Below are 15,171 nucleotides of genomic sequence, written 5' to 3' on the forward strand. Positions count from 1 at the left end.
TAAAAGATAACAATTTAAGTGATAGATGGTCCAGTCATGTGATACTCAATTGTGACTGCTGTAGTCAGTGTTACTTCGTTTAAATTGCACAAGATAATGCTGAGAACACATTCTTTCGTTCTGGTATTTTGAATAATCAAAGATAATAATTAAATATATAGATGTTAACTTGTCAATTGGGATTATCCCAAAATCCCAGGTGGTTGGGTGGAAGAAATGAAATCCTCCGTACCCAGGTTAAATTCCGGCAAGTCACATGATGGCGGTTGACAGTATTAACATGATGGATATTGACCGTATACATATATTCCTCATATGGACCCTGAAAATATATATATATAAACTTGAATTTATTTATTATTTAATTGAAACCCACTATTCTTATGGTTTTAGTATCTGAGAGAAATGAATGATACAAGCCTTGTGAAGACCTCCCAGGTGGTTGGGTGGACGAAATGAAATCCTCCGTACCCGGTTAAATTCCGGCAAGTGACATCATGAATGTTGACAGTATTAACATGATGGATATTGACAGTATAGTATACATATATTCCTGGTATGGAAACTGAATATATATAAACTTGAATTTATTTATTATTTAATTGAAACGCACTATTCTTATGGTTTTAGTATCTGAGAGAAATGAATGTTGCAAGCCTTGTGAAGACCTCATATTAGTGAATGGGCTTCATGGCTGCTTAACAAATATTTGCCTTGAGATATAATTATATCATTCAGCAAACTCAGTTTTAATTGGGTGAATATATATATATATATATATATATATATTCTTTATTATTTAATTGAAACCCACTATTCTTATGGTTTTAGTATCTGAGAGAAATGAATGATACAAGCCTTGTGAAGACCTCATATTAGTGAATGGGCTTCGTGGCTTCTTAACAAATATTTGTCTTGAGATGAAATTATACCATTCAGAAAACTCAGAGTTTTAATTGGGTGTGGAAGATACCTGAGATTTGTAATCCTCGTTTTGCAAATGGATGGCAGATACTTCAGATTTGTAAATCCTTGTCTTATCACCCAAGTACTACGATCCTTACAAGGTGTTGCAAAAGATTGGTACTATGGCATACAAATTAGAGTTGCCCGCATCTTCCCGAGTGCACCCAGCTTTCCATGTTTCATGCTTAAAGAAGGTTATAGGTGACATCATGTTAGTTGGATAGAAGAAACACGCGACTTTGAAAATGGCACTTAATAAAGCGGCAGTAGTTGAGTTCCTTGTAAATGGCGTTTTTTAAAATAAGACTGTAAATGGCGTTTTTTAAAATAAGACACGTAAGTGAAGACTGCAATTAAATTGTTCCCAGAAAAATAAAAAAAACTGTAATTTAACAAAGCTTCAAATTTTCCTAGAAAACAATGGAAATTCTGGCAAGATTTTGATGAAATCTGGCAGAATTTTGGGGAAATCTGGGTTATAGTTGTAAATTTTCAAGATTTTGGATGTCTAAGGGTTTTTGATGCCGCTGAATCCATTTCCACCATCAAAAACAAGATTCAAGCATTTGTACAGTCAGATTTTTTGAGAAAAAATGACCAGTTTCTGACAATTTTCTAATGTTGGGTAAATTTATTGTCGCAATAGACAATGCCAAAAAAATATATTTAGTATGTATATGTTAGATGTATTATATTATACCATGATTATTACGAAACAAAATAAATGACCAATCCATCAAGTTAGAACATTATCATATAACTAATGGTGAGAACTTTTGTCTTGAGTTAGAACATTATCATATAACTAATGGTGAGAGCTTTTTTCTTGAGTTAGAACATTATCATATAAGTAATGGTGAGAGCTTTTATCTCTATGAATTAATCATAATTGCATATAAAAAAATTGGCTATTGTTGCGTCTAAACTAGCAAACTAATTATATATTATGAAGCTCTTTCCAATGCATGTAGTTTATAATTTATTTGTCTACATGGGCCATTATTGCATCTAAAGTAGTAAACTAATGATTTATTATGAAGCTCCTTCCAATACATGGAGTTTATAATTTATTTGTCTTTCACAGAGTAAGTGGATAAAGGCTTGAACTACTTTTAAAAGGTTGAAATGATTAAAAACGCACTTTGTTACTCTTTTAAGATCCCCTAGCCTCTAATTCATTAGAGGCTCATAACTATTCTCTTCATAGAGCATGAATTATATGCATGATTGCATCAATGCAGCGAGTTCACTACTAATTTGTTAATTAGAGGCTCATAACTATTCTTTTCGTAGAGCATGAATTATATGCATGATTACATCAGTGCAGCGAGTTCACTACTAATGTGTTAACCAACATCTTAATCATTTAACTATTTAACTACATGTTTGTACAATCTCTTACAATCTCTTATTCTAGAATACAATTGTGCAGTTTTGGGCAAGGGGTTAATAATGGTTGTTTCCATCTTTGAGGAGAAATTATTGATTATTGTCTTCACCTCTATTGAGACTTCGTAATTTTTTGAGCTTCCTACTTACTATTAGAGCAACTTCCATCATGGTTTATGCTTCTTTCATGCTTTTTACGAGAAAACCTTCCATGATGGTTGAAGCTTCTTTTTGGTTCATCCTTGTGATGGCTCTTCTGGGATTTTTGATTGTTGTTTTTTTGTGACGTTTATAACCAACATTACTTTGTTTTCTTCTCTTTTCTATGTGGTTCACAAGCTTTGGAGATTGGTGACCGCTACGTCCACAAAATATTTGTAGCAGAAATATCCATTCAAAAGGATTATATATTGTCGCATCAACCATAGAGCTTGACCCAGAGAGTGTAGAGAGAATTGATCATGCGACCTTTGAATAGCAAAGGTGCTTTAATGATTGAGACTCGATCAATTGCGCTAAACCTCAGGGCTAGCCAAGATTACTTTGTTTGTATTAGAGTTCCTTCCATTGGGGCAATGGGTCTTCTTGGATAACATCCAATGACAATCACACGTCTATCTTGCTAGGGGATCTATGCTTGCATTGATCACTAGAGCTTCTTCCATAAAAATATTATTATTATTTTACTTTAGTATATATCTAATGACTTCCTATAGGTTAGCTCCTAATGATTACACTTCATATCAAATCTCACTGGGTAAAGCCCCTTCCACCATGGTTTAGTCTTCTCTTAGGCTTAACCCTTTGATGGCTCTTCTATGTATTTCTATTATGGGTCTTTCTTTAAGGTTTATAACCAAGGTTTCTTTCTAATGACTTCCTATAGGTTAGCTCCTAATGATTACACTTCCTATCAAATCTCACTGGGTAAAGTCCCTTCCACCATGGTTTAGGCTTCTATTAGGCTTAACCCTTTGATGGCTCTTCTAGGTATTTCTATTGTGGGTATTTCTTTAAGGTTTATAACCAAGGTTTCTTTGTTTGCATTGGAGTTCCTTTCATTGGGGAAATGGCTCGTGGATAACATCCAATGATCATATATCTATGTTTATAGGAGATATATGTTTCATTGATCACTTTCCAGTGGGAATCCTCTTTTCAATGACATCTTTCAAGCTTATTTTCAATGGTAGTTTCCTCGAAACCTAGATAACTTGTGGCCAATTTCTTTGGGTTACCCTGTCCTTGAGAATTTGTGCTTGAGTTCTTGATGGTTTGGTGCTCAGCGACTCTTGTTTTTGACCCAACAAAAAATACCAAAAAAGAAAAAAAAAGGAAAAAAGTTTGTTGATATATGGGTGTTGTATGGGGATTCATTCCATCTATTTGACCCCTATCTTGTTGTATACCCTATAATAAAACTTGTATATCTTTTTAATATGACAACCAAATATAACTTTTATTTTTTGCATACTTGGTTCATTTTCTTTGATCTTCATTCTTCTCGAGTTGAACCTTAGTCTTGCTCCCTTCTTTTCTACATGTCTACCCACTTTCCATTGATCTTTGCATTGGATCATGTGTATCTTTTATAGGGCATTTTGGGGTTACCCCTAACTTCTCATTGTGACATAAAATTTCTTCAATTGAGAGGGATATATATGACTTACATATGGATGCTTTTCTAAACTCCATATTTATATTGACCTATTGTCATATAATTTCTTTAGCTTGCGTGGCCCAAACATCCATAATTAATTTTTTCCATCTCTTCTTTTATTGTTATACAAAATATACTTGTCTTTGGAACATGTGCTTTTTCAATTTGTTTTCATCAATCCTTTTCATGTTTCCCTTTGTCATAATTCGTTAGAATTGGAGCCATATTTTGTCTTCATTTTATTGTTAATAGGTGCAAACAAAATAAGAAAAATGAGCAACTTTGGAAAACACAACAAATTAATGTTACTTTCTCTTTCTTTCCCACTTTTAAAGATATACCTACTATCAATAACTAGTTTAGTTAACATAAAATTTAGAATAACTTAATTGAATAAAACAATTATTTAATTCAATTGCTTTCTTTAACAATTTGTTTGAACTTTGGTTATATATCATAGGATAATAGAGTTAATCATAAAAATGTCACAATTATTTAAACATTCCTAACTAAAAGTATTAGTGGTCCACTCAACTTATCACAAATAAACTCATTGTGACTCCCACATTTTAAACATTTTTATTATTGTCTCTCACATTCTAAAACATTCTTAGCATATGCTGACAAAACAGATATTTCATTAAATACATTATGACAAAACAGATATTTCATTAAATACATTATCACAATTGAAAATAATTCTTGGAACTCCTTTATTTGAAGGATGATATTTTTAATTTTCAAAATTAAGTATGACATTATCAATACTATCCCTAAAAAATTTAATGCCTTGAATTGCAAATATTGCCATGAAATAAAAATAAATGTCACATTAGGAGAGCTATTGATGCATACACTTGAAAGAAATTTCCCTTCCTCCCTCATCCCCTTATTTTTGGAGAATGTAATTGGGATGAATTGAAGTTAACAAAGATGATGCAGTGATTGGGAGCTCTTCCAATAGCCTTTTTCCTTTATCTCCTTTTGGTAAGGAGGTCTCGTGGAGGTTCTTTATCAACTTTAGGCAATGAGCAAGAAAGATAGTTGCTTAGGTAACAAGTCTAATAGCAAGTGACAGGTGGATTTGTTGGGCTTACTTGCCAATTAACAATACCATAGGGGGGTCTATAAGGGTTATCTTCCCAACCATCTTGCATGGGTTGAGGCTACATGTCCATGATGCTTAGGTGTGGTTGCAAAGGGGCATTTGGAGGGGCAAATGGAGGCAAAAATTGACGTCCATTTAGGTTTAAAATGTTTGGTTGGAATCAGCGGATTAAATTCATCAAAGTTTGCATCGAGATGGATAGAAAAATGGATCTTTTTTTTTATCGTTCTCGCCAAACAACATTTTGCCTTTTTCCTTGTCCTGTTTTATTTCTTTTAGAGTGTTTGTTTAAGAAATTGATTTAAACAAGTGCCATGAAATGAATTAAAGCTTCTCAACTATGAAGAACAATATGCTGAAAAAAGTATACTTACACATAAGTTTTGTTGAATATGTTTTACTAAGGCTCAAATTAGCATAGTGCATATGAGCATGTAAAAAGGAGACGCGAAAATGAATTAATTCATATCATAGGAAGATACTCAACAAACAAAAGAATTCTCAACCATTTCACAAAATATGCATTTTCCATATATTAACTCATTCTTCAATAAAACTTTGAATTTAATAATAGCAACATTTCAATCTCCTCATTTTCTTATAAAGTTATGAAGGTTGTAGCTTTCATTTGAAATCATATACCTATCATGTTTAATACAATGTGTTTTTAACAATTAAAGAGGCATATTGTATGGTATAGGAATATGAATTAATTATGAACCAAAATGAAATGTGGTAAGTATGAGTGGATGGAAACCTAGAATCAACATTTTAACAATCTTCCACCAACATTCTTTATAATTCTTTTCATAACTTGCAATACATTCACATTCATATAAGAGAACTATTTTTTAAAACATATTTTGCATATTGTAGGTGTCTTCAACATTAGCCATTTTACGTGACCAAATTGAGTATTCTAATTAAAAAATTCTAACTACTTCATAACTAAAACAAGTGTGATATATGAAAAGTGAAATAATGAATGGATGGACGTGAAATTGTTGTAGGTTTCATTGCTTTTCCATAGTGAAAGGGGGGATTCATCCTAACCCAAAAAACAAAACCTTATGTACCTCAAATAGAGTATTCATCAAATTTCATGGGTTATTGTATAAGGTAAGCAAGGCGCAATTTGTAGAAATAGTTTTATTTCTTTTAACATTAAAACCAAACAAATAAACCTTTTTATTTTCACCATTATTTCATTAAAAACCCATAACATAATCCTAACAATAATCCTAACAATGGAGCATTTAGAGTAAATATTTTTAAAGAGCCATGCAAGCATAATGGAAATTGAAGATGTGAATGAATGAGCTATCCTAGAACTAACAAATTATTTTTTCAACATCTTGGATTGATTCACCGTTAAAGACAACTAGAATTCCCATATATCTCTCTCTCTCTCTCTCTCTCTCTATATATATATATATCTTTTTAAAGGGCCAAGCAGGCATAATGGAATTGAAGATGTGATGTTTGAGCTATCCTAGAACTAAAAAATGTATTTTTTTTCAACATTTTGGGATTGGTTCACCATTAAAGGCAACTAGAATTCCCATATATGTATATTATACATATATAGTAATAATATTATTTGAAGGCGACCAAATTACTCATAGTAAGGAGTACATTGAACTAATTTTCCATTTCAAACATAGACATCCAAATTGAGGTTAGATAGAGCAACACATGCAGAAAAGGTTTGGGTTTTAACAAGAAGGGGATTTTTTTTATAGTTCATGGTATGAAAAACAAGCATAAAGCACCATTACTAAAACCAAGGCCAAGCTAACATTTGATAATAAAATATTGCTAAAATGATAGTCAACTTAACTATACAAAGTAAATGATTCATCGTTACATCCAAACTTTTCTTTTGCTGTAGAGTGACATTTTGACCAAATCCACAACTCTTTATGCAATGACCAAATCCATTGAAACAACTCTCATACTTCACCTTATAAAAATATCCATGGTTCCTAGTTAGGGTTCCTAGTTGTATGGTTCGCCTTATAATCCATTTGGAAGGAAAGAAAAATAGAATATTATAAAATAATTAGGAGACTGAAGATAGAGTGTGGGAATTATTAAGCAAAATATTAGAGAAACTATTTTGGTTGAGCCTTGTTATCATGATGACGGAAAATCCAACCTCAAGAAGTGACCATATTGAACCTCTTTGATCTCTCTCCTAGTATGATTTCCCCAACCTCATGAAAACCTCCTCTACCTTCTTCTTCCCTTCTAATTTCCTATTCCCCCATCTGAGGGCTTTGTGAAACTCAATTTTTATTGGGCATCAAAGGGTAACCTTGACCTGGTAGGATATGGAGGTATTATAAGGGATTGGATGCATAACATTCTTTGGATTTATGTAGCTGATTGTGGCATAGAAAATAATAATGAACATGAATTCCTTGCTCTTGAAAGAGGTCTTAAGTTAGATTTATCCTCAAAATACTCTAAGCTTCATGTAGAGGGGGGTTCTCAATTAGTTGTCAGAAGTACCCAAAAACTAATCCAAGGATTTTCAGTTGAAAATTTGTGTAGAAGTTGGAGACTTATGAATTTGATCGCTCGAATTCAGAGGTTGCTTCTCTCCTTCAACTATGTTCTCCCATTGCATACTAAAACGATAGGGAACCGTGTTGTAGATCTTTTGGCATATCAGGGATGTTTTCAAAGAGGTATTAGTTTTGAGATTGGATGGAGTTTGGACACACTTCTGGATTGGCATAGAGAACTGCATACAATTTCAGAAGATAAATATAACTTCCAAGAAGTAATGGAAAATAGGCTCCAAGATCCACCAATGGAGGTGAGGATTGAGGAAAATGGAGTACAATAATCATATTAATTAGATCCATAATTCTAAACAAGAGTAAAGACACAAAGAAACATCATAAGTCAAGGAGTACTTATCTTCAATGAGAGGTGATCCTCTCCCTCTTGAACCAAAATTCAAGAGTCATCACTATCCATAGTCAACATAAGAATGTTGGCCTTCAATCAACTTTATCGACAATCGACCATCTAGGGCTTCATAAAATCTGGCCCAAGTTCTTGAGCATCTTCACATAGACCATGCTATGGTTTCATACATTAAATCTCAAATCTTTGCCATAAACCAGGGTTTCTCTCAAACCCTAAGCATAAAATACCTATGCACTAACTACTAAGGGTTTCTTTCATACCCTAGAATAATTCTAGGTCTCCACCATCCTCTTCCTGCTTCCATCCAAAGTGTCTCCATGGGGGTGATCTCCATGGATTTTCTTAAGCCCAACTCTGATAACATGTTTATTTTCATAGGGCTACATTGTTCTTTGCTTTGATAATTGCATATATTCATTAATACATTAAGTTCACCCCATAACATCATAACATTATTCATATTTACTTCATTATTCATCAGCATATGTAACTATGTAGAAATAACGATAACATCATCATCAATGCAATTAAACATAAAGGAACAATAGAAGAAAAGCATGCACACATAGAGACACCAGGATTAGTTAGAGACCAGGAAAAGCCCACTATGGGGAAAACCCTTGCAAATATTCTTTCTAATAGATTGTCATCAAATTATTCAACAAAAGAGAGTACAATGATCCATATCTTCACAACAACTAGAATATCCATGAAATGCATCTAAACATCAAAACACTGATTCAGATAACTGTAATGTACTATCACTGCCTGTAGCTTATTGCCGAACACTTTTGTCATTGAGAAAAATCTTCGGAACACTGAAATCTCATCTTGGAGTCCCAGCCGCTGGGAGGAGGAGTTGTGTGAGCGACTATGAGAAACAGGGTCGCTCTTCGTGAACTACACGATGGCGACTATGGTAGCTAGGTCACTCCCATACCATTCTATGCGGGCGACCGGGGACCAAACTGACCCAAACTCTTGGTCATTGTCATGAAGACTCTGTGCCAACATCCAAGGATCCAAAGTCGCTCTAATGACCACTGTGTGCCAGCATATATGGACCCAAATGCTCAATTATGCCAACGACTTTGAATCAGAAAACCCTAGTTCAGTGCGAGCTTCATCCTAAAGTTTCAGACCCTTGAGCGAGCTTCCTCCATCAGACCTATGCAAGGCAAGAAAAAATAGAAGAGGAGAAGAGATATTGATGTGTGTCCAAATGAGCTTGGGGTATCTTATATTTATATGCTTCCATGAGTGTCCACTTGAATTTTCCATTGGTATATGTGCATAGGGATGACCTGATCCAAAATATATGTATGAATAAAATAATTGATAACTCAACTTCCGCTTGTGCAAATGAGGTGATATTTAGATCGATTTTGGTCCTATCAGAAAGAGGAATCTAATGCCATCATAATATACATCAAATGGGTATCCCAAAGTGGATTTTGACTGCAATTTCATAATTTTAACAACACTAAGGTAAAAATGCTAAACTTTAATAATTTAGAATACATTATGAGACACTGAAAATGCATGATGATGAAAGCATTACAAATTTTTTCCTTAGAGTAGACGAAATTTTTAATTCCATGAGAAATCTTGGTGACGAAATAAAATATGCTATTGTTATTAAAAATATTTTGAGATCACTAACTCCGAAGTTCGATTCCAAAGTCTCCGCTATTGAATAAAAACAGGGTCTGAAAAGTCTCACACTTGATCAACTCCATGGAATATTGAATGAATTTGAGATGAGGAAAGATTGTCCTTCATACATGAGAGAAACATCCTTCAAAGCCACATATAAAGGGAAACAAAAGGAATCACCCAAAGACACAAGCTACATATCATATGAATAAGAAGCAAACTTCGTGAGAAAGTTGCAAGTAGGAACTAGAAAATTCAAAGGTAAGCTTCCATTTAAATTTTTTGTTTGTGGAAGAGTAGGCCATTATGTATCCTAATGTCCTTATAGATAAAATCATAAATAAAATGGAAAGAATGTTGCTATAAATAATTTCTCTCATAAGAAAATATTTTACTCTAATGAATATAGTCATATCACATCCGATGACCAAGAAATTTTATCCATTTCCTAAGTAGGGTGAAGGCATAAAGTAAAGTATGGTAACCGGGGGTTGAAAGTGTACTTATGGCTCTTGAAGATAAGGAAATAGATGAATGAGATAGTTGTGACTTATATGATTTAATGAAATCTATAAAGAATAATGATAAACTCAAGAATGCTAAGAAAGAGTTGGAATCAAAAGAACATAGTATGATTGAAGAAATAAACATGTTGAAGATGGAATTAGAAGCAACCAATTAAAGAAAAAAAAGAATGAGAAAACAACTTCAAGAATAGGAAAAGCATTGTGAAACATTAGAATATGAAATTATGGCTCTAAGGGAAGATTATGGGAATATCAAAAAATTGGCAAAGGCCTATGAGTCTCTAGATAATATTATTAATGAACAACGCTCTCCTTTCATCAAGGCAAACATTGGGTATGATCAAACACAATGTGATGACAAACATTAGTATAGTGATGTTCTAGGGAAATATGAATCAAGTCACACATCTCCTAGATCAAGGAAAAGATCTGTTCCTAGGCATAAAAGATGGTATTATGGATATTGTTTCTCTTGTAACTTATTTGGGCATAAGTCCACTGATTGCAGGTCAAGTATGCAGAATAGAACAAGGAGATGGGATAAGTTCCAACACATAATTAGGAATTGCAAGTAGGTCTGGAGAAAGACGAACTCTCAGTCAAAAATGTAAGGAAGAGTAACCCTATTGTAGTCCATTTCTCTTAAATCTTACTTCTCTCAGTGACTCCAAAAGTAATGTGAGGTACCTGACCTCATAAGAACATAAGATGACTATCAGGTCCTCAGGATCAGTGATGTGTAATCTCAGGGGGAGTAATACTTGATGATGACTACCATGGTTGTTTTTTAAATATTCATGTCGCTTATATTACTAACAATGCATACGATGAAGTAACATTGAACATATATAAACAAAACAAACTTGGGCTGAGATGTGGTCATGAAATTTCAGTGTTTTACATTCTGTACGCGGATACTATAAAGGACAGTCACATATATACACGAATTTTGATACAGATAGTCACGTATGTTTTCCTGTGATGAATAAATAGTAGGACAAACTTAGGGAAAGGCTATGCTATGCTTCAGGCAGTTATTATTTGACTTTCTTATTTTGATGTTGTTGGTTACAGTCATTGGATGCTACTTAGAAATAGTATTGGCTTATAATGGTTTACGAGTTGCTACAACATGACATGGATTTACTGATTGATGAAGTTTCTTTTATGACCTTACTAATGTATGAGTTGAGGTGATCAGATTTGACATATAAACAATTGACACATGTTCAGGGGGAGCATTTTCTATGCTTCTAATAGTACATTGTTGGCATTATGTTTTCTTGAGAATTCCTTGGTACATAATGATGCTTATCATTGGTGATGTTGCTCATGTTACTAAAGTTTTTGAATGACGCTATGCTGTTGTAGTTGCTTTTAGTGAAATTATGATTGAGCCACTGATCATATTTGTGATGATAGAAGCCTCTCTAGGGATGTTATGCACTGTTTTTCTTCTTTATGGAAAGAACATGTAGATCTTGTTATCTCACGCTGATTATTTGATGATTATGTTGTTGTCCTTACACTTGTTACATGTACATGTTATGATGCAAATGGTTTCATGAAGACATCTACTAAATGATACTTGGAGACATGGCATACTTAGTCACATATTGATTATGTTGAGGAATGATGCTACCTTTCCCTATCTTGCTTTATGATGATATGCTTGGCTCTCACACATATTGATGCATGAAAATATATGTTGCTATGCTAAAAAGGATCCATATTCCTTTGATGACAATGGATTGAGGCTCTTCCTACTAAGGGAAAGTGCAATTTGACTTTGATGAGGTCAAGAGGATGAGTTCATAGCATGTCTTATGCTGCATACTTGGTCACAAGTTGATGATATTAAAGCTACATTGTTTTATCTTGAAAATTGATGAAAATGTGCATGTTGTTGTTCATATTGCTGCTGACAGTTGCTTATGGTGTAAAAATCCTATATGGTGTATGATGATTTTTGATGACTATCATGATCTTATTGAGGTATTTAGTATTGGTTATAAATGCCATATCTATCTCTTGATGTAAAGGTCATGTAAAGACCTATGTTATAAATCATTGTAAACTTCAGTCATGTATGGACTATTGTGGTCAATTCATGTAATCCCATCTTTTTGGGCATGTGATGTAATGTTGAGTCAAATATGTAACCCCAATGTGTTTGGTGATCAATGTGAGCATGACTCATTAGTGATAGGACAAGTCATGTTTAGCTGAGTCACAGAGTCATGTACTTATTTGTATATCTTCAAAAAAATTCAACATGTGCTTAGGGGGAGCATTGTCAATATTTAGTATTCATAATCAGTAGATCAGATCTACAATGCTCATGTCAACAAAGGGAGAGAAGCCTTCCTTCAACATTGATCATCCCTTTTCCCTTGATGTCAAAGGAGGAGAGAAGCTTGGTGTTTGGAGAATGACTGGTATATATACAAATGTGTTTACAAGTATCTATAGGTGGTGGTGACCAAAAGCCAAAGTAGTTGCAATCAAGTCCAGAGGGGGAGATTGTTGGCATTATGACTAATGTGTTGTCCTTGATGGAAAATTTCTTGGTAAAATAGGTCAGAATGACGGTAAAAAGATGAGTACAAATGTGAAAAAGAGATTAGAAAAATAAATATTAGTTCAGAGACACAGGAATGATGAAGGTAAAGTCTGGGGAAGTATAAGCAGGTTTTGTGAAGCAATGCCACGTACATACGCGGTTATAGCGAACAAAAGTCGTGTACAATTTTCGCACCATGGTATTCTAAAATACCAGGGATCATTATCATGGTATTGACCCATAGTAATGAGTGTGAAAATAGATATTTGATCCCATCTAGGAATACCATCGACATGTTGAAGAATCTAGGGAAATTAGTAATAATAAGATTCTTATAGACTTGATAACAATTTGCGAAGCACTTTTTTCAATTCTTCTTGTTAGCTTTATCTTCTTTTTATTATTAGTGTATGTGTGTGTTGTGGTAAAAACACAACCCCCCCATTATTGATTTGCTCAACTCAAATAATGGGGACCCTTTCTATAAAATTTTGGCTAAACACCTTTTTGGATTTTTATTTAGTTGATTGCCCTACGCTTTCGTTAATTTTACATTTTTTGGATTATTGTTTTGATTGTTTTGTTAGAATCGATTTTTTATAAGCTTCCCATTGACGCTTGTTTCGCCTCATTTGGTCAACTGGTTTGAAAATGACACTCTTTTGAAGTCTCATCATTTATCTAGCCTGGGTTAAAAATACATAAAATGTACAATATTGCATTTTGTAAATAAATTAGTTCAATAACGCATTCATTTTAAATATTTACCCATAGCGAGTTTTTACTAACATTTTTCCATTTTTAGTTATGCAGCCAAATCGTTAATTATCGAGATTTTAATAATTCACTCCAATTTCCAAATCAAATCCTAATCTCGAAAACCCAAAATTTTCAAAGTGACTGTAGTTTATTTTTATATTTTTACTTTTATTAAGAGTGGCTGTAGTTTATAAAATAACCCTCATAAAATAAAATCAAAATCAAAATTGATTTTTAATATTAAATCTTAGATTAATTAAATTAATTATTATTTAAAATATAATTAATTTAATTAAACTAAAATTTAATATATAAAAAAATATAGATCGGGTCGGAAATTTTATTCGGAACACATTTTAAAAAGCCCCGATACACATCATACCCCGATGCGATATCGGATCGGGGATTTTGTATTGTATTATTTTAAAAGCCCGATGGCCATACCCCGATACCTCCATACCTCCGATCGCCGAAAAGCAAAAGGGAATGAACATTTATATCGCGTCGGGACTCTCGTATGAAACAATTTTAACAAACCCCGATATCCATCTCCCTCCCGATCCGATTTGCCGATAAGCGTAAGGGCAAAGGGACATTAACTTAATATTTGTTTTATGTTCCAACTTACTCATAAATAAAAAGTCATATTAGAAAATACTTACCATATAAGCTTTGTTTTTATGCTAACACTCATTCATTCGTTGAAAGGTAAGTTAGTTAGGAATGAGTAAGTAAAATAGGTTGTTATATATTAGTCTAGTTATAATATAATATATTAAAGTAATTATTTAATATTTTAAATTAATTAATATATAATATTTAATTAATGAATTTTAAATTAATCAGATTAATTAATTTATAACATTTAATTAATTTGATTAAATTAAAATTTAAATATCATTTAGATTAATATTAATTAGTTGTTTAGTTAGATTAAATTTGTTTATAAATAGCTAATTAGATATCAGTTAATTAGATTAATAATTAGTTTATTAATAATTAGTTTAGTTTATAATTAATAGTTAATTTATAATTAATTAGAGACTAATTTAGCATTAGTTTTTAATTGCAATATTTTTAGCCTAGCAACAAAATTTCCAGATTCATGACAGATTTGATCCATCAACTTTGGAGGCTTATAGATTAAGTTATATTTGGCCAAATGAAGCCCAGGACGGCTCATTGGAAAGATAAAATCAAGGAGAACATTTCTGAGGAGGTTTTATTAACAGATTTGGTCATTTATTTGGTCGAAAATCAAGCAGAAGATCAAGCTCCGAATTTCTAAACAAAATAAATTTTCTGAGTTATTTTCTGCATTTTCATTTGCCCAAGCCTTTTCTAATTGCATATCCATTCGTCAATAATATCTTTGGCCAATTAAATCATCTCAGGCATCAAGAGAAAGTTTATATTTTATTTTCAATTAGTTATTTAAATAGAATTTGATTGGATTTGATTTAAATGCCAACAATGCCATGTTGATTTTATTGTTGCATTTTAATTTATTTTGATTTCTTTTTGCAGGAAAACAGTGGAAGAAATATGGAGAAAAAGATCTCGATCAATGAGAATGCTCCAGCAATTGAAGATCAAAATTTTG

The sequence above is a fragment of the Pinus tabuliformis genome, chromosome 8 (genome assembly GCF_031772625.1).
Source record: "Pinus tabuliformis cultivar Carrire ecotype Pingquan chromosome 8, CPIR1, whole genome shotgun sequence".
Taxonomy (NCBI): domain Eukaryota; kingdom Viridiplantae; phylum Streptophyta; class Pinopsida; order Pinales; family Pinaceae; genus Pinus; species Pinus tabuliformis.